This window comes from Perca fluviatilis, chromosome 14 (assembly GCF_010015445.1).
Source record: "Perca fluviatilis chromosome 14, GENO_Pfluv_1.0, whole genome shotgun sequence".
Lineage (NCBI taxonomy): Eukaryota > Metazoa > Chordata > Actinopteri > Perciformes > Percidae > Perca > Perca fluviatilis.
The window spans coordinates 8,472,477-8,496,717 of record NC_053125.1 but is presented as its reverse complement, the minus strand read 5'-3'; the positions used below and the strand labels follow the sequence as shown (position 1 = coordinate 8,496,717).

General features: G+C 41.3%; 2 long non-coding RNA genes and 1 pseudogene across 3 annotated transcripts; 1 reads left to right on the top strand and 2 right to left on the bottom strand.

Moving 5' to 3' along the window:
• The first annotated feature begins 210 nt into the window (after positions 1-210).
• LOC120572406 lies at positions 211-20,646 on the top strand. 2 transcript variants are annotated; one of them, XR_005641439.1, is made up of 4 exons: positions 211-696; positions 16,958-17,093; positions 19,608-19,719; positions 20,285-20,646. It is a non-coding gene; the product is annotated as an uncharacterized LOC120572406 (long non-coding RNA). The 2 variants fall into 2 exon arrangements; XR_005641438.1 differs by having other exon boundaries at positions 20,053-20,646.
• LOC120572392 lies at positions 11,496-13,423 on the bottom strand (annotated as a pseudogene).
• LOC120572409 lies at positions 19,887-20,304 on the bottom strand. Its single transcript, XR_005641442.1, has 2 exons — positions 20,271-20,304; positions 19,887-20,122 (listed from the first exon to the last, which is right to left on the bottom strand). It is a non-coding gene; the product is annotated as an uncharacterized LOC120572409 (long non-coding RNA).
• Positions 20,647-24,241: the final 3,595 nt, after the last annotated feature.

The following is a 24,241-nucleotide window of genomic DNA, read 5'->3' as shown; positions in this document are numbered from 1 at the left end:
ACTCTCCCAATTTTCGACCCAGGTGAAAAAAGCTTCTGGAGGGGTGTTTGGCTCGAGGTCATGGTGCAAAGGACCCTAGGGTGAATTACTCCGAACCATCACTTTAATGTGATTCACCTGTGTGTCTCTGACTCTGCAGGAGCTCGTTAGACTAACCTGGAACAGCTGAGTGTTCCCAGTTTATTTAAGCCTGGCTGCAGTGTCTCTCTTCTCTGTCTGCTAGTTGTTGTTGCTCCAGTTCTCCCTTCATTTCTGTTGGTTTAGTTTGGTTATGTTGTTTCAGTTTATTGTTACGAGAAGTGTTTCGAGAAGTTAGCTGACAGGGCAAGCACTGACATATGACATGTTGTGTGTTTGTGTGGCGCTGATTAACCCTGGTACATTCATTCAGGACATGTCTCAGATGATTAATGTCTCAGGCAGTCGCGGAAACGGCACGCTGACGGCTGCAAACCAGACGCCTTCTACACAGAGAACACTATTGAAGACAAAGACGCTGACGGACTGTTCTTGTTCTCCTACCATACAAACTTTTGTAAATACACCTTTTGAAACCTAAAGTACAACAACGAGGAAGAGCGGGGGGCTGGCCCAGCGAGGACGTCGACTGAGCACGCAGGGCAGTGTACCCTGGAGAGAAGGCGTGGCCACCGAAGCAAGCAGACCTCTTCAGACGCCAACGCATTTTGTGTCTGGGTGAGTCAGTTTAACACCGCACAAACTCTTCTAGAAGAAGGAAAGACATGCACTCATCCAGGCAAGTGGAGTCTCATTTTCATGTTGAATGCAACACGCAGGGAAAACCTATCTAAAAGATCAAAGATTTCTGCTGCTTGTTAGACTAACCTGGAACAGCTGAGTGTTCCCACTTTATTTAAGCCTGGCTGCAGTGTCTCTCTCTCTGCCTGCTAGTTGTTGCTCCAGTTCTCCCTTCATTTCTGTTGGTTCAGTTTGGTTATGTTTCAGTTCATCGTTATGCTCTGTTTGCACTTTACTCTCACACATCCATCACTCACTCTACTATTTATTGTAGTCTAAGAGCCGGGACATAACAATGTCCCAGCATTTAAATGTGCTTCATGTGTTATTTTGACCGAGTGTCCTGATATGTTGATGATAATGTTACGGTTCTCTGCTGATTATATTTCATATACCATGTCCAATTAACGCAGGCAAAACCAGAAGCCGTGGTTATATTGTTTTACATTTAAATGTTTCCCCCTCCATTTACCCTAACCCAAGTTTCATGTGTGAGAGTTCCATAACTGGTGACGTAGCATGACGCAGACTATTATAAGCTACAGTTTTATATTCATCTATCAAGACTTAACCAGAAGGAGCCTTGCTTTTGTGTTCTGCACGTTATTTTGTCGTGTTTACAATTTTAAGAGATTCTCCATTACATTAGATTTTAAAAATAAACTGCTACAAAATGAAAATATGCAGAGATGCTGATGTTATTAATAAACTGTGGCAAACCTGCTACAGTAATTCAAAAAAAATGCACATAGAATGTAAACACAATAGAAGCTGATTCAATGATTGTATCAGTAACAGCACTTTAAATCATACCTGGACAATAATAGTTATTGCATGAAAAGCTTAGTAGGTTTAAAATGCATGTCTTCACCTGCTGTAGCTTTGCTGCAACCTGTCATATCTGAATCATGTGCAGCCTTTAGGAGAGTAAACACTTTGATATGAGACAAGTGAGCAAGTGTCACCTTGCAGCATGCATCTTTTCACCATAAAGCAGAGATGTGAGTTTGTGCATGTATTGAGTCTGTAAAGTGTGACGATAAGTGTCTCTTGGAACATTGAGGTCTCTGTTGTGTGTGGTTATGATGCAGAGAGCTGAAGGCCGAGCTTCCTCTGGTTCAGATCTCATCAATGATACAGATGCAGACAGTGCTGTTTGTGACCACAGTGGCCCGGCTGTTCTCATGAACAATTCGCTCATAGCTATGAAAAGTAAAGCACTGTAATTTGTTTGTATTCCATTCATTTATTGCTGTATGCACCACCTTAGTCTCCCATTGCCAGACCTTCCTCCACAGCGCTGCGGAGGAAGGTATGGCTAGTGCACACAGCATTCTGGGATGGGAGCAAACGTGCTCTGGTTTATTGGGATTTCACAATCAAAATAGTCTTGGGCGGTGCTAATGGCCTCTGGAAGGAACTTGTTTTGGTGGAACATGTGTACTTTTAAAACGTTGTTTTAGTCATGCAGCAGAAAACTCTGATTGGACAGTCTAGCTAGCTGTCTGGATTTACCCTGCAGAGATCTGAGGAGCAGTTAATCATGAACTCTTTGCAGTGTACAGTGATGTTAAAATGTATACAGGTTGGCAGGACGGTATAAAATGTTTTGCACGGTCTTTCGCTGTACGTTTTGTTGGTAAATGTGAGATGTTTGAGTCACACGTGTCTCGTCCATGGATGTATTAAGAGGACGGTCTCTTAGTCAGTGGCTGCACGTGGGACTGCTGGGATTGTCGAGAGTAATAAAATGCGATAGGGGGCCCCGGCTGTCGATCATTATCTTCCAGTCACGTGGGCCCCTGATTGGTCCGGGCCCGTAAGCACCGCAACCAAAGTTACACATCAGGTTGTGTAGTATTTGGTTTAGAAGCCTTTATTTGTGATCTGTAGAGTGAGAGAGAGATCAATTTGGCTGGCATTGCATATTGTTCCAATTAACATAAAAATGACTTGCAAAGTTTTGAGGAATTCCATTGAGATTTAGGGGTGCCACCTAACACATGAACTTTGGCAAAATTTTGAAAAATTTGCAATTTTTTGTCTAATTGCCAAAAGGTTGACCTGGAAATGTTGAGTACAGTGAACTTTTATACAGTAACATGTTCTATAGGGTTATCAAAGTAAAAGTTGTTTGTTTGCCCTTTGGGCAACTTGGGCATTTCTCAGAATTCAACTTTCAAGATTCTCAATTAATTTGTCCTATAGACAAAATGAATGGAGGTCAATGGGACATGTTCACGTGGCCTTACCCTGAATTTTGTGCAGCAGTGATGGATGTCGGACACACATATAAAGTTTAATTGACTTTATTGTTAAACACAAGGGGCAATACTGACACACTTAAAAGAACAAACCCTCTCTAGTGGCTAACTCACTGGCAACTAACAGGGCCTAATGGTAAGAGCTGACACTAACTAAACTTCAAACTTAATTGCTCAGTCTGTGCCAGAGTCTGCTCCACTGAGCAACATCACCAGCGAGAGAGCGAGGAAATGGAACCTGAACTCTGAACCTAGCTAGTGCGTCTCCCCCCAGATATGTCTCTCCACCCGCCACCCAAGAGTAACCGTCCTATTCAGGGATTGGCTTGCGTTTGCAGCGGCGAAGGTTTGGCTGTTGGTTGCGGTCATGTTCAACTACCTGCAGCACATTCTGCAGGTGCTGCTCCTTCCTTGCCACTGCGACGGAAGTCGGATGTGAGCTTGACGCCACGCTCGGCACAGTCATGACCACGTTCATTGCACGTACGCTGACCTCACTTTTTTTTTTTTTTTAACGCAGCATTGGTCGTCCATTCCTTCACATCGAGAGACATAAATTCTGGATCAATGTTCAGTTGGTGCATCCCAAACCAGCAATCCTTATTGGCGAGGTCAGCCATGCTGGTGGTTGGCAAGAGGGTGGGGAACTTTGGCTTGCCAAAACACTGCTCAGGGATGTGCATGAGGAGATCAGCGGGCTTGTGCTCAAAGATCGCTCTGGCAAGTGCACGCTTGTCATCATTGGGCACCTTGCTGCTGAAGAGAGCCAGGGGTAGCATCTCACCTGTCAGGTACCAGCGATGCCTCTCCAGCGCCTTGATCGCTGATGTTGCAATGCCCTCATCTACAGCCTTGTATGCCTGCAGGTGGTGGTAGAGTGTTGGGTCATTCCAGGCAGCATCTACAGCTTTCTCACAGGTCAACCACCACTTTGCATAGATGTGTGTAATGAAAACGGCAAATGCCCGAATCTTTGGCACCTGCTGCCGTGTGGTGATTGTGCCCTGGGGAAGCAACGCGATGTGCTGCTCCATCAAAGCCAGCTTGAGAGTATAGAGCAGCTTGGCCATCCATCGTGCCTTGTGGACACGAGACACAGCTGCACAAACTCATGGTAGTCCCCTTGCTTGTGCTCATTGACTTCATTTGCATACCTGACAAGGTCAGCATGTAAATTGCCCAGGAGTGGTTGCTCGGTGTTGCCAGAAATGTAGCAGGACCATTGGCTGCTGGATTCTTGTGGTAACAGGTTCCATTTCTCTCTGACGTGTGAACAAGGTAACCTCTGGCGAGCGTGATGACTCCACCTTCAGGTCTGTGAAAACCCGGTTCAGGAGGACCTCACCAATGTGGTGCCGGCACCCAGACCAAAGCAGTGGTCGGCCCAGTGAGAGCTGTATGGCAATGCAGGCTGCTGTGAGATGGCCAGTGTTTGACGCAGTGGTGTCAAATGCCATGTTGACAACCTGGTCAGCGCAGCACCAGTCCTGCAGCAACTTGCATGTCAACTGGGCAACGATCACTCCACATGTCTCATTGGTCTGCTTCTTAGACGCCGGGACACCAAGCAGTTTCAGCCGCTCTGAATCTCCAGCCACATAACAACATAGATAGCTAACTGTGGTTAGCAAACTGTTGCTAGCTAACGTTAGCTAGATGTAATGAGCACCAAATGCCTATAAATATGACTTATGATAAATAAGTATACAAAGACACAACTACAGATATGATAGTAATATGTAATAATACATACCCAACACAGAAAGATCACCTCAAACTGAAAGATAACCTCAGTTTTCTTGAGCTGTAGTATTGTTTACCTCAGATCTCCATGGCGACCATTGAGCACTGTTAATCACTTTATCCAACAAAAACAGATGTGCGGTGGCACCCCTAAATCATCATGTACTGGAAAAATATTTTGTATGTGTTGTTTCTACATATATTGGAACACTATTAGCACCCAGCCATATCATAATTCAAGAATTGTTTTTTTTAATGCATCCTAATATATACAGTATATATACTACTGTGCAGTAGTATTCTGAATTGACTTGTTCACAGCCAAGGGGATATGTATTGCCTAGCTTCTACTATTTCTGTGACACGCGTCAAGTACGGGATAGTTGGGAAAACGTGGTGGGTGGGCTTACGTTTCCGTGACACGTGGGTATAACGGGACGGTTAAAGAAGAAAGTGTCTTTACACGAACCCCGATCTCCTGGGTGAAAGTCCTGTGTTTGACCCATCCGCCACCCCAACCAACCTCCCCACGCGGAATTTTGGCTTTACACACTACTCGCTAAACCCCGTGTAGCTGCTGCTCTCCCCGGTACATTATACAAACCCGCTGAAGGGCTCTTTTTTTCGTCACTTCAGACGCTGACAGCCATTTGTCCAAGCGTCTGTATTTTACGAGTTCGGAGTGTGAACAGGTTGTGCATAACGTATGATCAACATAGTGAAAGTGGGAGGTGGTGTCGGTTTCCAGTTCAATAGAATGAATGTGGGTGCTAGAAGAGATATGAATCTTGCTACCGAGAGAAGGGGTCCTGTAAGAGGACGGTCCTCTCCCAGTATTCCAAATACAGCCAACACTGGGTTGGGTTTAACCGCGTATCTCGTCATATTATAGCACCTTTCTTAAAAGTAATGCAGCAAGCCGTACTTTCCAATGAGGTGCATGACATTAACAGAAACGGCCTCCCTGTGACTTATGCTGCTTTGTATTATCTGAAGGGAAGTGGAACTACCGATGAAACGGTGTCAGAGTTTAACAGAGACAAGTAGTGAAAGAAAAGCGAGTAGTTATTTATTTTTAATTTTTTAAGTCAAATGTAAAACTGGATTGCTGCTGTATCTCTGGAATTGTATTCCCCATACCAGCATAGACACACTGCTGTCAAGTCAGCATTTACACAATCTTCTTTCGGTATTGATTGATGTGCACTAATTACATCTTTAAAAGAGCTACAAATTCAAACTCTGCACTAGGAAGAAGGTTGCACATCTTTTGTCCTTCTTTTGACAAAGTGATGGTCAGTCCTCCTGTCCACCATCTGCAGATGAATATGATAAAGCATCAGTTTTGTTCTGAACCTCTTCTCTGGTTTCATCATGTGTCTATCTAGTAGAAGCATACACAACATTGGTCTCCACTTCTCTTGTTTTTCTTGTTTTTGGACGGAAAGCCACAGCTGCGTAGTTCAGCTCTTCAGAGGCCCGGTTCTGTCAAGGAGAATATTTACACTCCCTTATCTTGAACGAAATGATGACTTGACAGAATTTTAAAATGATAAAACAAATAAAAGTAAATGATGAAAGTTGATTCACCTCAGGCTGTTGTGGATTCTGTTCTTCATTGGCAGCTGAATGAAAGAGACAAAACGTCCAATCAGGTCACTGACAATCATTATTCATCGTTACTTTGCTCTTAACATTTTTCTTTCAACGTATTCACACAATTTTAGAGAAGTAGTGAAGAAATCAAAATGGAAAACAAAATAGAAAGTGTAGCTTTCAGGAAGTACCTTTCTGAAGTTTCGTGATTGTAACAACCAGACCAATGATGACCATTAAGAGGAGAACAGTCAGAGCTCCCAGGATCAAACTCATCAGCTTTGCTGTTCCATCAGACTCTGCTGAAAGAAAGAGAATAGAATTACTCTGTTTTCATTTACTGGCTCAGGAACTGTGAGAACATTCAATCTTTTATGTTGAATCTTACTTTCAGACTTCCTGTCGTCGTCATGAGATTCATCGCTGCCTTTTAACAAAATAAAAGATACATTTACTTTTGATTATACCTTCAAATATTGTATCACACTCTTATTTGGAATCTTTTCAAATAGCCACAGGTGTTCTTTTTGGGCAATTCATAAATTAACAAATATAGAAAGATGTTTATGACTGTTTTTCATTTATGGGTTTGAGAACTGTGAGAACATTAAAGGTATAGTGGAGGATTTTCCCGAATTTTAGAAAAGATCCGCCCTCTCCACTTTTTTGAAAAAATGCACATGCGCAACACTCTACCTGCTCCCGATACGTAACTCCTATTAAACGTGTGCACGAGAGTGCACAGTTTACAAGTTGCTGTCAGCATGGCTCATACAAGCCTACTTTCCAAAAGATTTGCACTTTTTCACAAATTGAGATGTTTACCATGTCTGTGCGGTGCGTGACTTGTGCCAGGGCTAGCATCGCTAATCATAGCTTACATCAACTTTTACTAGCAGTGATTTTAAATGGATTTTATAGCATGCCAAACTTTACCTGTGAGTAGAAACTTCGCGACTGAGGCATCAGTGGGAAGCCCAGCCTGTGCTTTTAGCGCACGCCAGAGTGTGAAATAGTCTCCCAAAAACACTCCGGTCTTGTTTCTTTCTTCAGAGGCCTTTCTATTCTTGTCCTACATTTCGTAGACACTCGTAGCTCACCACACCAACACATATACACCTGAAAGTGCGCATGCGCAGAAAGCAAACTACCTAGGGACGAGCACGTATGACGGCCTTACGTAAACACAGCACCAGAATGATTGACAACTAGGAGGACCAATAGTCTTGATGATCCACCCGGAAAAAGAAAATCCTCCACAATACCTTTAACCAAAGTTAGGATAGACACATTGGGCCTCATTCACCAAGAGTTTTCTTAACTTTGTTCTTAGTAAACCTCCTAAGAAAAGTCTACGTCGGATTCATGACGTGAACAGAATTGTTCGCACCTGTGTTCTTAGGATTAATGAATCCCACGTCTTCGTAATTGAAAGAGAACTCCCCGCAAATTCCCATATAAGGACATGACACTTCCTGCACACCTCCTGGGAAGCGGGAGACCACGTTCAAGAGATTACGTTGTGCAGACCCGCAATAGAGTAGAACCCTCTCTTGATCAGCAGCTTTTGACGAGTCTCACTGTCAAGCCAAGGTTGGGCTTTGACTTTGGGTCTCTTCAGTTTAAAAGGGGCAACAATATCAAGAACATCTGTGACAGTGGGTTGCGCTGTGTAGGGGAAGAAAATAGGTTGTGTGGCTTGTTGATTTATTCCATCCACAACTTGTGGGAGAGCGCGGCTGATGGATGGCTATGATATGCCCACCCGGTCTCCTAACTCCCAATGGGACATTTTTTTTCCCAGTAGCTAAAAATCCCAAGGTGGAGAGTAGCATACCTGCACATGGGGTGGTACGGGATTGGACCGTTGGGTATGGCTTCGCAGCGCTGGCTCACAGAGCTCCATTAAAACGTGTCTTGGAAGCCTAAACCGTCCGATCAAGTACTCGTCAGTCTCCGCAAATAAATCAACGTGATCCTCAAATCCTCAATGTGTTCCCTTCTCAGAGCACGCTCGGCAATGTCGTCATGCAGCAATAGATATGCCATTTTGATAGCAAGCCTGATGTGCAGAAAAAGGCCCATTTTGGCGCTATAAATGGCGTGATCAATCACCAAATGTAGGATTTAATCAGCTTAATTGCTGATGTAAATTGCAGTGTTAGTATTTCTTTGCATACTATGATTTTTTTTTATTTTTATTTTTTCAACAAATGATCAGAAATACATTACAGTAAAATACTATCATTGTAAACGACTGTACAATTAAATAAAATGCAGTAGCCAATTATTTGGAGCAAACTGTCATCGCTCACATGTGTGTAAGAGTGCTGTTGAGTGTTCGTAGATTTTGTTCTTGGCTAAGAACAAATCCAAGATAAGAAAACATTAGTGAATGTCAGAAAAAATGCGTAAGTGGGGTTTAAGAACACATTTCTTAAGAACGGTTGGTGAATGAGGCCCATTTTTTTGGGCTAGCAGTGACTCTGCACAATTAAAGAAATGTGAAAGAGAATCTTACGTTCAGACTTCCTGTCAGAGCCATCACGAGATTCATCACTGCCTTTAACAAAATCAAGATAAGTTCATGTCTGATTTTACCTTGAAAAATGGTATCACTCTCTTGTTTTAAAATAATGAAACGTGCTCTTTTTTCCAATTATGATCTTGGCATATATAAAAAGAAGAATACAGAACACAGGACTTTTATAATCTTACCTTTAACATTGAAATGTATTGCGCTGAAATTATAACGTCCTTCGATGTAAAATCCACATAAATACAGTCCAGAGTCAGATCCATCCACTTTCTTAATTATGAGGGATGTAAAAGATTTGTTGGAACTCATTTCAAAACTTCCATTTTGAATTCCATCACTGTATAAAGGTTTTCCTGTAGAGCTGATCATCGTGGAGATCCAGCTGGCCTTGGTTCTGTTGACCACTCTCAACCAGAGCATTGGAGTGACTCGGTTGGACGGGTTAGAGCATGTGAGTGTGACTTCTCCACCCGGCCAACCCTCCACAGTCTCAGTGTGAGACTCAGAACCTGAGACAGAGATCCAGCCTGAAACAAACGGCAGAGACAAAAAGAGAGTTGCTTATTATAGGAAGGTATAAAATACCTCTTAATAAAGATGATAATGATAAGCAAATACGTTTTAATGCTGAAAGTAATAAAGTTGAGATACAAGTATTGTCAGTACTTACTGCTGCAGAGAATTAAAGCTGTTATCAGGCTCCGTTTCATCGTGGTGCGTATGATCACAGCTCTGTGATGTCTAACTGTGCTCCAGGAAGGCTGCTCTCAACTTCAGAGGTGGAGTCTTTGACAACAAATGATCGCCTCAACAGATATCAGACCGAAAGAGATAATTAAGCGGCCAGAGTAATGTTCAAACCAACTGAAAACAATTTACAACAGATCCATCAAGGCCTTTTATGTAAGATGGTCGAAACGAATCCACTAATAAAAAATAAGATTCACATAACCTTGGTTGATCTGGACCATAAAATGACTTTAGCAGACAGTCTGTATTTTAAACTTAACATTCTCACGCTCTGTAAGCGTAAGGATGGTTGCCAGTCTGGCTCTGGCCCACACACATCATAAAAATTTTAAGGACAGACAACAGATTCTGTGGTTTTATGGGTTTTATTGAGTCAAAGTTGAAAGCAGACAGGAAACAAATGCAACAACAATCTTACCGAATCTTATAACGGTCTCTACAAGAGCTGCAAAATTACAGTCACCACCAACCAAAGTGAAATATAAACCAAAATTATTACCACTTTAATTATGTTTTGTGGCTGTTGCTAAGTTAAAGTGACTCCTTTCTCAGTAGTACATTGTTAAACAGGGTGGCAGTAGCTCAGTCAGTAGGGAGTTGGGTTGGTCCCCATGCAGACAAATGTATGGACTCTTGGCACCTGTCCATGGGCAGCCCCCTCACTCGGACATCGCTCTATTAGTGCATGTATAGGTACTGAGCATGGGCAGCCCCCCCACTCTGACATCCATTGGGGCGGCTGTGGCTCAGTGGTAGCGCGGTTGCCTGGTGAAAAGTTTCCACAACTCGTTCTACAAAAACACTTTCACAGCTAACACTTTTAAAATGTCATGATCAAATATTAGTCTTTGGGAACATGAAGGCCTTAGTATTTATTAAAAATATGAATTGCATTTAACACTGTTATACACAGGATTCCATATTGACTTGCATATACTGATGCGTGATGTGTAACTCACTCACTCCTTCCTTAATCTAACTCAGAAGTCAGCAACCTTGGTAATATGAAGTGCCATTTTAAAATAATGTTGTTAATCATTGTGCCATATCAGCATTAAGCCTGCCATCATCTGTCCAGCCCGCTCAAGCAGTGTTATTTATTTTTTTTCCCTGTTGCACTGCATTCTGTAAAGAAGACAACAAGTACTAGCCAATCAGAGGCAGAGTAGGGCAGGTCTTTGCTGAATGTGGATGGGGAAAAAAAGTAAAACTAACGTAAATAAGTCTGTTCTCCTGCAAATGGCTGTGAAAGAGATAATTTTGCAAGTGGATTGGAACATTTCCAAATAACTCTCTGCATGGCACACTAGCAATGCCTGGGTGCCTAATGCCGACCTACACCAAACAACTTTTCAAGCTGTTCCAATGTCGCAGATTATTTCCAGTATCTGAATGAAATCATGAGTCTTGCTAGAGTTGGGGTGTGCTCCCGTCATCCCTATCGTTTGGTGTAAGGTGGTCATAAAACTGTCAGTCAGTCTTTTTCACGTCTTTGATGTCATAAGTTTGAAGTCTTGGTAGTGCAGTTAAATCAAGTGAACATTTTCAACCACCAATGGGTGTGCTCCCTCAGCACCAAACGGTAAGAAGGAGACATTCACCTGCATGTACGGCAAACTTTCCCTAAAGTTACCAGCTATCGCTAGCGGTAGCTAGCTAGCTTGGTTACATTTTTCAAAACGAATCGAACATTAGGTGTAGTCATGCAATGTGTGAACCTGCAAGATCCCCAGTCTTAAGTTATTATAACATGTCTTTAACCTTAGATGTGAGATGATTGTTTTGAGATGTGAGATGGTGTCAGACTTCAGTCTTTTCAAAGTCTTCTATTGTATGGTAGGCCATAAGGATGCTGACCCCTGATCTTACTATAGTCTATCTGGACAGTCACCACAGTCAGATAAGACTCGCAAGACCGAGTAAGAGAGAGGGAGAAGAGAGTATAAGCACTTAAAATATCACGTTTAGAGATTTCATTTGACATTTTTTTCAATAAGAAAAGGTGAACTCCTCCCCATTCACCCACAAAAGAAGACCGCAGGAGATGAATATGATAAAGCATCAGTTCCACTCTGAGTCTATCTGCAGACAGCATAAACAGCATGAGTCTCCACTTCTCTCTCTGATGCAGGCCTCCTCTTCCTTATTGTTGCTGCATACAAACTCAGTGCTGCATCTTTCAGGTCAGAGTCCAGATTCTGGAAAGAGTCAAACAGCTGAGTTAGTAAGAACAACTAAATCATGCCTCTGCTACCTTTAAAACATATAATAGGAAATGATCAAAGTTGATTCACCTCAGGCTGTTGTGGATTCTGTTCTTCATTGGCAGCTGAATGAAAGAGACAAAACCAACCGGGTCACTGACAATCATTATTCATCATTACTTTATTCTTATTCTGATTGGGCAAACATAACACTTTTTATTCTTTCAACATATTGCAAAAAATGCTAAATGGAACACACGATAGAGTAGCTTTCAGGAAGTACCTTTCTGAAGTTTCCTGTTTTTAACAACCAGACCAATGATGACCATTAAGAGGAGAACAGTCAGAGCTCCCAGGATCAAACTCATCAGCTTTGCTGTTCCATCAGACTCTGCTGAAAGAAAGAGAATAGAATTACTCTGTTTTCATTTACTGGCTCAGGAACTGTGAGAACATTCAATCTTTTATGTTGAATCTTACTTTCAGACTTCCTGTCGTCATCATGAGATTCATCACTACCTTTTAACAAAATAAAAGATTTACTTCTGATTTTACTTTGAAAAATTGTATCACTCTTATTTGGAATCTTTTCTATAGCCACATGTGTTCTTTTTGGGCAATTGATAAATTAGCAAATATAGAAAGACGTTTAACTGTTTTTCATTTACGGGCTTGAGAACTTTGAGAACATTAACCAAAGTTAGGATAGACACATTGTTTTTATCTTGAAAGGACTAGCAGTCACTCTGCTCAACTAAAGAAATGTGAAAGAGAATCTTACTTTCAGACTTCCTGTCAGCGTCATCATGAGAATCATCACTATCTTTTAACCAAATCAAGATAAGTTCATGTCTGATTTTACCTTGAAAAATTGTTTCACTCTCTTGTTTTAAAATGATGAAATGTTATTTTTTTGCCAATTATGATATTAGCATATATAAAAAAAACTCAGAACACAGGATTTTTATAATCTTACCATTAACAATGAAGTGTATTGCGCTGAAATCATAACGTCCTCCGATGTAAAATCCACATAAATACAGTCCAGAGTCAGATACATCCACGTTTGATTTGGAGAAAGAGAGTGGAGATGTTGGTACTCATGTTGAATCTTCCATTTTGAATTCCATCGCTGTAAAAAGGTTTTCCTGTAGAGCTGAACAGCGCGGAGATCCAGCTGGCCTTGGTTCTGTTGACCACTCTCAACCAGAATGTTAGATCGTCTCGGTTGGACGTGTTAGAGCATGTGAGTGTGACTTCTCCACCCGGCCGACCCTCCACAGTCTCAGTGTGAGACTCAGAACCTGAGACAGAGATCCAGCCTGAAACAAACAGCAGAGACTTGTTATAGGAAGGTAAACAATACCTCTTAATAAATATCATCATCATCATCATCATCGTCATCGTCATCGTCATCTCAGTACTTACTGAAGCTGCAGAGAATTAAAGCTGTTATCAGGCTCCGTTTCATCGTGGTGCGTATGATCACAGCTCTGTGATGTCTAACTGTGCTCCAGGAAGGCTGCTCTCAACTTCAGAGGTGGAGTCTTTGACAACAAATGATCGCCTCAACAGATATCAGACCGAAAGAGATAATTTCCTATTAAGTTACCAGAGTAATGTAAACCAATTGAAAACAATTTACATCAGATTCATCGAGGCCTTTATGTAGGATGGTTGAAACAAATCCACTAATGCAAAATAAGATTCACATAACCTTGGTTGATCTTGACCATAAAATGACTTTAGCAGACAGTCTGTATTTCAAACTTAACATTCTGTGGCTGTTACTAAAGGGAAGTGGTGAAAAGTTTAACACTTACTCACAGCTAACACTAAAACGTCATTAACTATTACTCTTTGGGGACATGCAGGACTTTGTTGTGTGAGGCGAGGTGACGATATATTTGTAAATTATTTGAAACTACAAATACATTTAATACACTGTTATACACATGCTATGATATCAAATTGTCGTACATATACTCTACATCTTTAGAAGAGATAAGAATTAAAACGCGGCACTATAAAGAAGGTTGCACATTTTTTGTCCTTTTGATAGTCATGGTCCACCGTCTGCAGATTAGTAAATTAAGCATCAGTTTTACTCCTGAACAGTATCTCTTTTTGCCAGTAATAGAAGTATTGAGATCCTTTACTTAAGTAAAAGTACTAATACCACACTGTAAAAATACTTGGTTACAAGTAAACGTCCTGCCTTGAAAATGCCTCTTAAGTAAAAGTATATAAGTATCATCAAGGAAATGTATTAAAAGTAAAGTACTCAATGCATATGGGCAGTGGTAGCCTAAGGCCGGTTACACACTGGCTGTGTGGCGTGAGCGTGGCCTTTCTGTTGCGTGTCAGCTGCGTGGATTTTTCTATGTCTTTACACACCAGAAACGTGTCTGACGCGCTGCTGCTAGCCTTGTCTGGACACATGTATGTTTCCCATTGATAAAATGAAATACCATTTTAAACATAAATATATACTGATCTGATTACAGCAAAGACAACGTTGGCAGTATTGACGGCAAAATAGGCTACAGAATATTTTGTTCTGTATTGACAGGTGCAATATTAGAATGCAATTTTTTTTTTTTTTTATTACATTTATATCAAAACCTAGAGACTTTCAAACATCAACATGTCATTTATTAATATGTATTAGTGTCTAAACGACATGGAAACAGCTTTTCCAATTCTATTTTGCCAGGAAACTCTTCCAACACACTTGCGTGTCGCGTGAAAAATAGGCGTCGGTTCTATTTATAGCAGGCACGCGTTTTCGGCGCAGCTCAAGCTGCGCAGGCAGTGTGTAAGCTCTAACCTGTTAACATGGGAGCTGAAATATAAACTAACACGGCACGCAGCTGACACGCTCGCGCGACGCATCCAGTGTGTAACTGGCCTAAAGGTTAAAGAAGTGAGCTTGTGACCGGGAGGTCGTCTGTTCAATCCCCCGACTGACAGGATAAAAATCTGGGTGGGGAAAGTGAAAGAGCAGCACTTGTCCCTCCCTCATTACCACCTCTGAGGTCCCCTGGAGCAAGGCCAGCTTCCAGGTATGAATGTGTAACTGTGTGAATGTGACAGGTTGCGTTGCAAATGACAATTTGTTCTCAATTGACTTGGATAAGTTTTTATTTATTTTTTTAAATGCGGAAAAATTTTATTGAAATTTTAGCAGTTCAAGTCCAATGAATAGCTTGAAATGGTACAAAGGTAAGTGGTGAACTGCCTGAGGTTAAAAAAAAAATAATGTACATTTCCGAATTTTACAAAGGCCTTTTTCAGGGAACAAGAAATGGGTTAACAATGTAAAGCTGTTCTGCAGCAATGGAGGTTGATCAAGCTTTGAAAGTTGGTTCTACCAATTCCCACAGGTGTTCACCTTGTCTGGATTACTTACAACCCCCTCTGTTTGTATAAAAGTATTGTTGGAACACACTGTGGTACCATACCCTCGTGAGCATTATTTGAACAGTATTGTACTGCAGAAAGTATTGTGTTGCTATAAAAATGGCGGGAAAAAGGCAGTTAACAATGGAAGAGAGACAGACCATCATAACACTTAAGAATGTTGGTCTTTCCTACAGAGAAATTGCGAAGAAAGTCAAAGGTGTCAGTGAGTACAGTATTCTTCACCATCAAAAGGCACTTAGAAACTGGGGGAAACTCTGACAGGAAGAGATCTGGCAGACCCAAGCCACAACAGAATCAGAAGACAAGTTTCTGAGAGTCAACAGCTTGCGTGATAGGCGGCTCACAGGACAACAGCTTCAAGTACAGCTTAATAGTGGTCGTAATAAGCAAGTCTTCTACTCTTAAAAGACATGTAAAGAAACTGGAGCATGGAGTTATTGAGAGTTGCAGCAAGAAAGCCATTGCTAAGACGTCAGAATAAGAAAAAGAGGCTTGCCTGGGCCAAGAAACGCTGTCAATGGACTACTGAAGACTGGAAGAAGGTGTTATGGACTGATGAATCAAAATTTGAAATCTTCGGTTCATCACGCAGGATTTTTGTATTCCGTTGAGTAGGTGAAAGGATGGTTCCTCAGTGTGTGACATCAACTGTCAAACATGGAGGAGGAAGCGTGATGGTCTGGGGCTGTTTTGCTGGATCCAGGGTCGGTGATTTGTACAGAGTGAAATACACCCTGAACCAAAACGGCTTTTTGGGTACTGCAGCGCCATGCAGTACCCTCTGGTATGCGCCTAGTTGGTCAGGGGTTCATCCTACAGCAAGATAATGACCCAAAACATAAGTCCAAGCTATGCCAGAACTACCTTAGCAAAAAAGAACAAGATGGTGATCTTAAAAACATGAACTGGACAGAAAAGTGAAAGCAAAGCAACCTACAAGTGCCACACATTTATGGGAACTTCTGCAACAGAGTTGGGAAGAACATTCTGAAGAATATTTGATTTCCATTGTAGAAAGAATGCCACTAGTGTGTTCAGCTGTTATATCTGCCAAAGGGGGCTACTTTGAGTCAAAAATTTAGAATACATTTTGGTTTATAAATTGATTCCATGATTTCTTTTTTAACTTAAATTATTCATTTGTTCTATTCTTTCATTTCAGAGTACAATAAGACATTGAACTGCATGAATTTTAATAAAAACCGGGAAAAATTGGGGTGTTCTAAAACTTTTGACCAGTAGTGTACACGTGGCCGAGCAGGGTGGAGACAAAATAGCGCAGGTAAAGGGAGAACGAGAGAAAGGGAAAAGATGGAGCTGAGAGGGAGGGCATTAAAAGGAAATAAAACCCCTGGAGGAAAGTGCAGCTAGAGAAAAGAAATGGAAACCGGGACTTCATGAGTAGGTCATATCACAACAGAGGAACCGCTGACCGAGCTAACTGTGAGCAGCAAGTCATTAATGGCTGTATGCCCACAGTACACAATCTGACTTACGACCAAATTCACACTCATGGTATGCGTCCACTGTGTTGTCAAATTAATGTTTTCTTAATTTTCTTGTGTTTTCTCTATTTGCGTGCGTTTCATTAAGTTGCAATGTGTTTGCCACCGTACATATCCACTTACAACTGCAGCGGTTGATCTGTGACACGTACCATCATTCATTGTTTACAGGAAGCAAATATTTCGCTGCACAAAGCATGCTGGGATACCTGGAGACACGGACCAAGCTGGCATTGCAACAGGAAAAAGAAGACCCAGAATTACTGCTTGGAGGAAGGTGGCAGCTATTGTTGGGGGAAACTTATGGGTAAAAAAGCAAATTTTTTAAATTTTTTGGCCAGGCCAGCCCATAAAGAACTCACAGCGGCCCATTGGTTAATTTTCTTTATTGGCACTGGCCTGACCCAATCAAATGCAGGAACCCCCTTCCCCACTCCGGACCGAAAATTTACAAATCCCACTATGGCCACGCCTCCCGGCCCTGAGACACGAAGCTGTAATATTATGCTGGAAGTTTAGCATTCATGTTATTATGGACAAACGACTACCAAAGTGCAAGGGAGATGCAGAGAAATTACAGGAGAAAAAGATTAAGAATCTACAGGCGGATTCCTCAAAATGTGCCAAAATTTCTGACATGTTTGGGGCTGTATTAGCTGATTAAACATCATCATCACCTGAAGCCGAGGAGAAGGAGAGTGACCATGACAGGGCCATGGGAGTGAGTGAGGAAAAGATGGAAGAGAGTAAATGATGATGTGGTAAGGAGTTGGCAAATTAACAGGGACTCAAAGTGTGTGTGTGTGTGTGTGTGTGTGTGTGTGTGTGTGTGTGTGTGTGTGTGTGTGTGTGTGTGTGTGTGTGTGTGTGACGTCATACGATAACAAGCAGTTTGGCTGTAACATTAAAGTTAGTGGCTGTCAAGTAACCCATCTGTTTAAGCTTACATTGAAAATGCTAGCGGTTAGCCTGTTGGGTAGCTGAAAAGTCTGTGTGATCTATAAAATCAGTGTTGATACAAGCATCAGTGTTCCTTGAATGGCTTAATTAGCTTCTCTTGTATTGGTGCTCTTTTCCAGGGCATATACTACTCTCAGCTTTATTGTAGCTTTTGGGAAGGGTTATGGTTATTGTATTTAGCAGACACTATTGTCCAAAGCGACAAAATATGAATTTTACAATAGTTAAAATTAACAGTAAACTGTTTTTAAAGTTGTAATAACAATAATGGCAATACAATATCAAATGTCAATAATAAAAAATACTAAAAATACCATAAATATACAAATCATAACTCTAAACATTATTTAAGTGTAAGATCAACAGATAAGTCTTGAGACCCCTTTTGAAGGATCCAAAACGATCACATGAACGCTGAACACTAGGCAACTCATAATGGCATGCACGCATATTTTAAGAGGATCCCCATTTTTGTAGGGAATGTGTCTGACCAATCACGGTAGGTGTGGGCCTGGGCAGACACATTCCCTGCAGACAGTGCTCTTAAAATCCAAGATGGCACTGGTTATAATTACTGGTCCGTGTTTCAAAAATGCCAGGGCCAATTTTTTGTCCCAGCACAGCCCTGTTTACAAATCTTCCAGGAAGAAACCACTGTTGCTTATAGCACCCACCCTACCACACAGTGAGTTTGTTTCTTTAATGAATCAGCTGTTTGGGAATCACCAAATAGAATGTGTATGAGTATGTTGTCCACATACCAGTGGGAGGCTCCTAGCTCAGTTTAATGACCCGGTCATCTGGCTGTGCAGGTATGAGGCTGCAAGAGGCATATTTTCTGCATGCAGGGTGCAGATGTTTGAAGGTAAAAGAGTAAAATGAGTGTGAGGAAATTGGACAGTGTCATCTGTGTGTTGTAAGACAAATTTTTCTTTTTATAACAAAAAAATTTTTAAAAAAAAAAAAAAAAAAAATGAATTATTTTTGATCTTTTTGGTTTTATTATAAAGAAAGCTGAAGGCCCGTCTTCCTGTGGCTTTCTTAGCCGATACACAAAGTGTTAAAACCACAGTGGAAAATAACGAGGGGGCACAACACTTGGGTTGTTGCCCATACTGTATGTGGCGCGAACACAGCCAGCCGCAAGCTCTCTCTCTCCCCATATATACATTCACTAAGTCAGCATACTGTACAATAGAGACAAATAAAAAAATAAAAAGTCAGTATAACCAGATAGAGAAACAGTACAGTGTACCTCCCTGCAGACTCTCCCTATAAGGACATTTGACAGAGATCAGTTTCCTTCACTGGCTCCTCCTCCACCAAACCTCAAATATGTTTTATTTTCATCTTCAGATTACGTTCAAGGACAAAACAAAGATAATAAAGACGGAGACTGAGAGAAAGACACATGTGAGAATTGAATCCAAACAGTTGGAAGAATAATATATTTACTTTAATATTTAATTTCTTTCCATAAAATTGGATTTAAAAAAAAAGTGACTTTAATGCCCTATGCTTAATACACTGTGTATTTATACAAATACAAAGAGAGGATCAGTAAGGATCTTTAAAGCTAATGTCGAATGCAGACTACACATGTTAGCATAGAATCCAGGGGTTACTCTAAAACAAGGTAACAGTAAACTGTACAACATGGCTTCGAAGCAGCATTAGTCATTTGGTGTTTGTGGTCATGGCTGAAGACTTCCTGTGATGGAACTCATACTGAACATGTTTGTTACTGCAGGGTGCTGGTTCATTCTATTGCTATTTATTTATTTATTTATTTATGTACTATATTTCCAGTTTGTACAATACAGAAGCTGATATGATTTTGTTTCTTTTTATACTTTGCTAGCCTGGCCTCGTCACTCTGATATCAGGTGTGCTCAGACCACACTGTGCTGTCTCTTCCTGTGAAGAGATGCATACCCCCCCGCCCCCGACAAACCATTAGACTCTCCATATGAGTAAGTTTGACTTCATCATCGTCATTGGTGTCTTTGTGGCTCCTCCTCATCAAACATCAGATATGTTGCTGTTCCTCTCCGATAAAGATCAGAGGCAGACACAATAAGAAAGACAGACTTTTTGCTGAGAGAGACACGGAAAGAAACACAAGGAAGGAAATGCAAACTGACCATGAGTATAGGAACTTTATTTAATAAAAGAATGTTGCCATTGACTCTGGCAGCAGATGAATATAGAGCATCAGTTCCACTGAGAGTTGCAGTCCTATTGCTGCTTGTGTCTATCTGCTGGCGCTATAAAGAACCTGAGTCTCCACTTCTCTCTCTGATCAGGCCTCCTGTTCCTTATTGTGTTTGGAAGGAACCTCAGAGCTGCAGAGTTCAGATCATCAGAGCCCACATTCTGTAGATCAATACAGTATTTAGTATCACATATCTCACACACTGGAACTACTTTTTTCAGAAGGCAGTGGAGAATCTGTACTGGCCCTGGTTAATGATTTAAACCTTAAATATACCAACATATATTATTAACTACTGTAATACTTCACCTTGTTTCTTTCAGGATGCAGTTCTTCTTTAGCAACTATGTGACAAAACATACGCCTGATTAGTTAACTGACCAAATTCTTTGCAGTGGATTTGTCTGTTAAAACGTAATACAACTGAATGTACAACAAGTGATACGTCTGTACCTTTCTGAAGTGACAGATGACAGCTATCATGAAGACAAACGTCAGAACACCAGGATCACATTTAGTCTGTTTTTAAAAGAGATGGCTGAGATTGAAATGACTGGCTCTGTGGACACTTGCACCGGTGCTTTAAAAAAAACAAAATGACGAAACTTGAGACATATTGTTTTACTGTTTTTTCTTTGTGCTGTTTTCATACTACTAATAAATGTGAAATATTCTATAAGTATGATGGAAAGACATCTCTGAGGCTTAACTACGATCTTACCTTGAACTTTTAGATATGTTGCACTGGCGATCGCTCTCTTGATTTTATCTGTCCTGGTGACATGACGTGAGTGATGGCAAGGCCAGTCCACAATCAGTCCACCTCTTGGGTCCTCGACTGAAATATGTCAACAACTATTATGACATTTTGAACAGATAGTCATGGTCCCCAGAGGATGTAGCCTAGTGACTTTAAAGATCCCCAGACTCTTCCTCTAGCACCACTGTGAGGTTGACGTTTATGGTTTTAAGTGAAATATTCCAGCAATTGTTTGATGGATTGCTATGAAATGTTATGTCCCCTAACATTGATACTGTGATTATGTTTAGCATGGAGGCACTAACAGTGCTGTGGACTGTTGTCTAGTTTAACATCACCATTCTCCTTTATGCTGCTGTTTGAGCTCTAGATACATTTTTTTTTTAAATGAAACAGCTGCATCAGGCCTCTAGCGTATATAGATAAAGTAGTTAAGGAAGTTTATTTGAAGGGATGAGCGATTTGAGCAATTGTACAGCTAGTTTAATTGTTTTCATAAACAAGTAGGCTAGTTTCACTGCTTTCCTTTTCACTCTCTATAGAGCTTTGATTCAAAGACCTCATGATCTTTACCTCAGTTGTTCTCAGACCACACTGTGCTGTCTCTTCCTGTCAAACAAGTGATGTTCATCACTCCCTCCTCCCTCCACACACCATTTTACTCTCCCTATAACTAAGTCTGGCAGTCATCAGTGTCCTTTCTGCCTCTTCCTCATCACACATTAAGCATGCTCTTTTCCCTCTCAGACAAAATAAGAAAGACGGACACTCTGACCGAGAGCATAGCTCTGCGATTCTCTGCAATTCCCGGCCGCGTCCTGCTGCGTCCGTCGCATCCACCCATGCTCTGCAGCACCACGTTACATCCCGCAACGCCCTGTTGTGATGTTCATACGCACATAGTAGTCAGGATCTGGTATAGGAGACTGCACTACTCAGTATGACGCGATGTGCCCTGCTGTGACATGAACTTCCACGATGACCTTCGAAGTCACTGTTCCATTATCTTTAATGTGACTATTATTTGCCACTGTTCATCACACCCCCACCTGGCCCCGTCAGACACCTCCTACCAAGAGTCTTGGTCTGCCGAGGTTTCTTCCTAAAAGGGAGTTTTTCCTCGCCACTGTCAATGCATGCTCTTGAGGGAATTACTGTAATTGTTGGGATTTTGGAATTTATAGAGCGTGGTCTAGACCTACTCTATCTGTAAAGTGTCTCAAGATAACTTGTTATGATTTGATACTATAAATAAAATTTAATTGAACAACTGCAACAGAAATGCCACTTTTTCCACTGGAAACCGACTTGGCTAATGAATCATCACATGCATGAAGTATGTGACTTAAACATCACTCGTTAGAAATGTTGGGATTTGATTGGCACTCTTTTAATCTGTAATGATTAATGAATCTATCCCCGTTCACTAATAACATTAGTGGATGGGAATGTGCAAACCTTCAGTTACAATTTGTACTAATGTAAGTGGAAATTTGACAAGCGGATGTGTTTTTAATAGAGCGATGGTGATTGGTCAGTCAATTGGCCCACCACTTTATTACAGACTGAATTACCTCAAAGTATTTTCATGAAGGGGTTTGTATGATATCATTACAACATTACTGGTCCCGTGACGACCGGTCACATGAAAGTTAAGTTTAGCTGTCTTCAGTTAAATTTGGCAGATAAAAGGGGACTGTGAGCCGGTCCTTTCAAAGGCAGTTGCAGTCGAGTTTTGCTGACAAAAGGTGAGCGTCCAGCGACTCGAATGAAGAGTAGACATGGTGTGTATTTTTAGTGGAGCTGGGAGCCTCTTCTCAGTCCTGGAATGTACTGTGTCGTGGTTGGTGGAATAATGGTACAGTCCACTGTCAAGCGACATTCCCCTTCACTTTTAATGGGAGCAGCCGTGCAATGCATTCTGGGGGACTTTGAAGAAGCGGGGCGTTGAGTTGCCCACTCCTCATTTGCATAAAATTGAATCCAGGCTACTTTATGCAAATGCATCACAAAAATGTAAATCTTTTCAAACTGACCGTTGTCGATCTGAAATGGAGACAGATTCATCACAGCCTATTTTTTTGCATAACATTTTTCAGAAACCCATTAGGGGAGAACTATTTCTTGTTTTCCAAACAAGCCGCCATTATGGTCGGTTTTGAAATCCGGGAGCAGACAGCCCCTCGAGTGAGGTGTTTGTCCAATCAGGTGCAGCCATCGCGGTGGGTGTGGCCTGTTTTCTTTGCTTGTCAGTGGTCAGTGAAGAGAAACTGGTGGTGGCAAGTCCACTAGCATGCAGTGCTGGAAAGCGGGACGATACCTTCTGTAAAAATAAAAATAAAAACTCCTATATGGACTCATACCATAATAAGCATTGTCTTGAATAGCCGTGATTGCTGGCGGCGTTCGGGAGGCAGGTGTGTCTGGTCAAAGTTGGGGATAATAGTCCCCAGAGGATGAACCCCAATATCACAGCAGCTGCTGGATGGATCGCAATGAAATTGAATGACCCCTAACATAGATACTGTGACCATGTTAGCGTGCTGAATGACCTAGCACCAATCACTCCCTAAATTACTTTATTCCAGTTTACTTCCCTGAACTCTAGTGAAACTGTTTCAGTGCACACATGTCAAGAACCTGATAATTGAGAGTGTAACCTGAGATTATGGCGGAGTATGGATAAAATGGAGAGCAAAAATGAAGCAGTTGCATCAGGCCTCTTTGCAGTTGTTGATGTCTAAATATAGCGGTTTAATTTTCTCATGAACAAGTAAGCTAGTATCACTGCTTCCTTTTTATACTTTCCACAGTGTTGACTTCAGACACCTCATGATCTTTACCTTTGTTCTCTGACCACACTGTGCTGTTTCTTCCTGTCAGACAAGATCACTCACTGCTCCCTTCACAGACCATCACACCATTTCTCTCGCCCTATAAATAAGTCTGGCATTCATCAGTGTCCTTTCTGCCTCTTCCTCCATCACACATTAAGCATGCACGTTTTCTTTGTTTGATACCACACATCTATCAACATTTATTTAGATGTTATCATGGTATTCATTTCTTTATTTAAATATTATTTTGGTCTTATTACCGGTGAAATATTTTTTGATAACTCTGCAAACCCTTGGTGTTCTCTCAATGAGCTTCATGAGGTAGTCACCTGAAATGGTTTTCACTTCACAGGTGTGCTTTGTCAGGGTTAATTAGTGGATTTTTTTCCCTTATTAATAAAAAAGCAAAGGGTGGCTACTTTGAGGAATCTAAAATATAAGACATGTTTTCAGTTATTTCACACTTTTTTGTTAAGTACGTAATTCCATATGTGTTTATTCAAAGTTTTGATGCCTTCAGTGAGAATCTACAATGTAAATAGTCATGAAAATAAAAAGGAAACGCATTGAATGAGGTGTGTCCAAACTTTTGGCCTATACTGTGTGTGTCTGTCTGTCTGTCTGTCGCTCCAGCTGACAAAACGGAGCGGCGATTCCAGGAAACACGCTAGCCAATCAGAGCA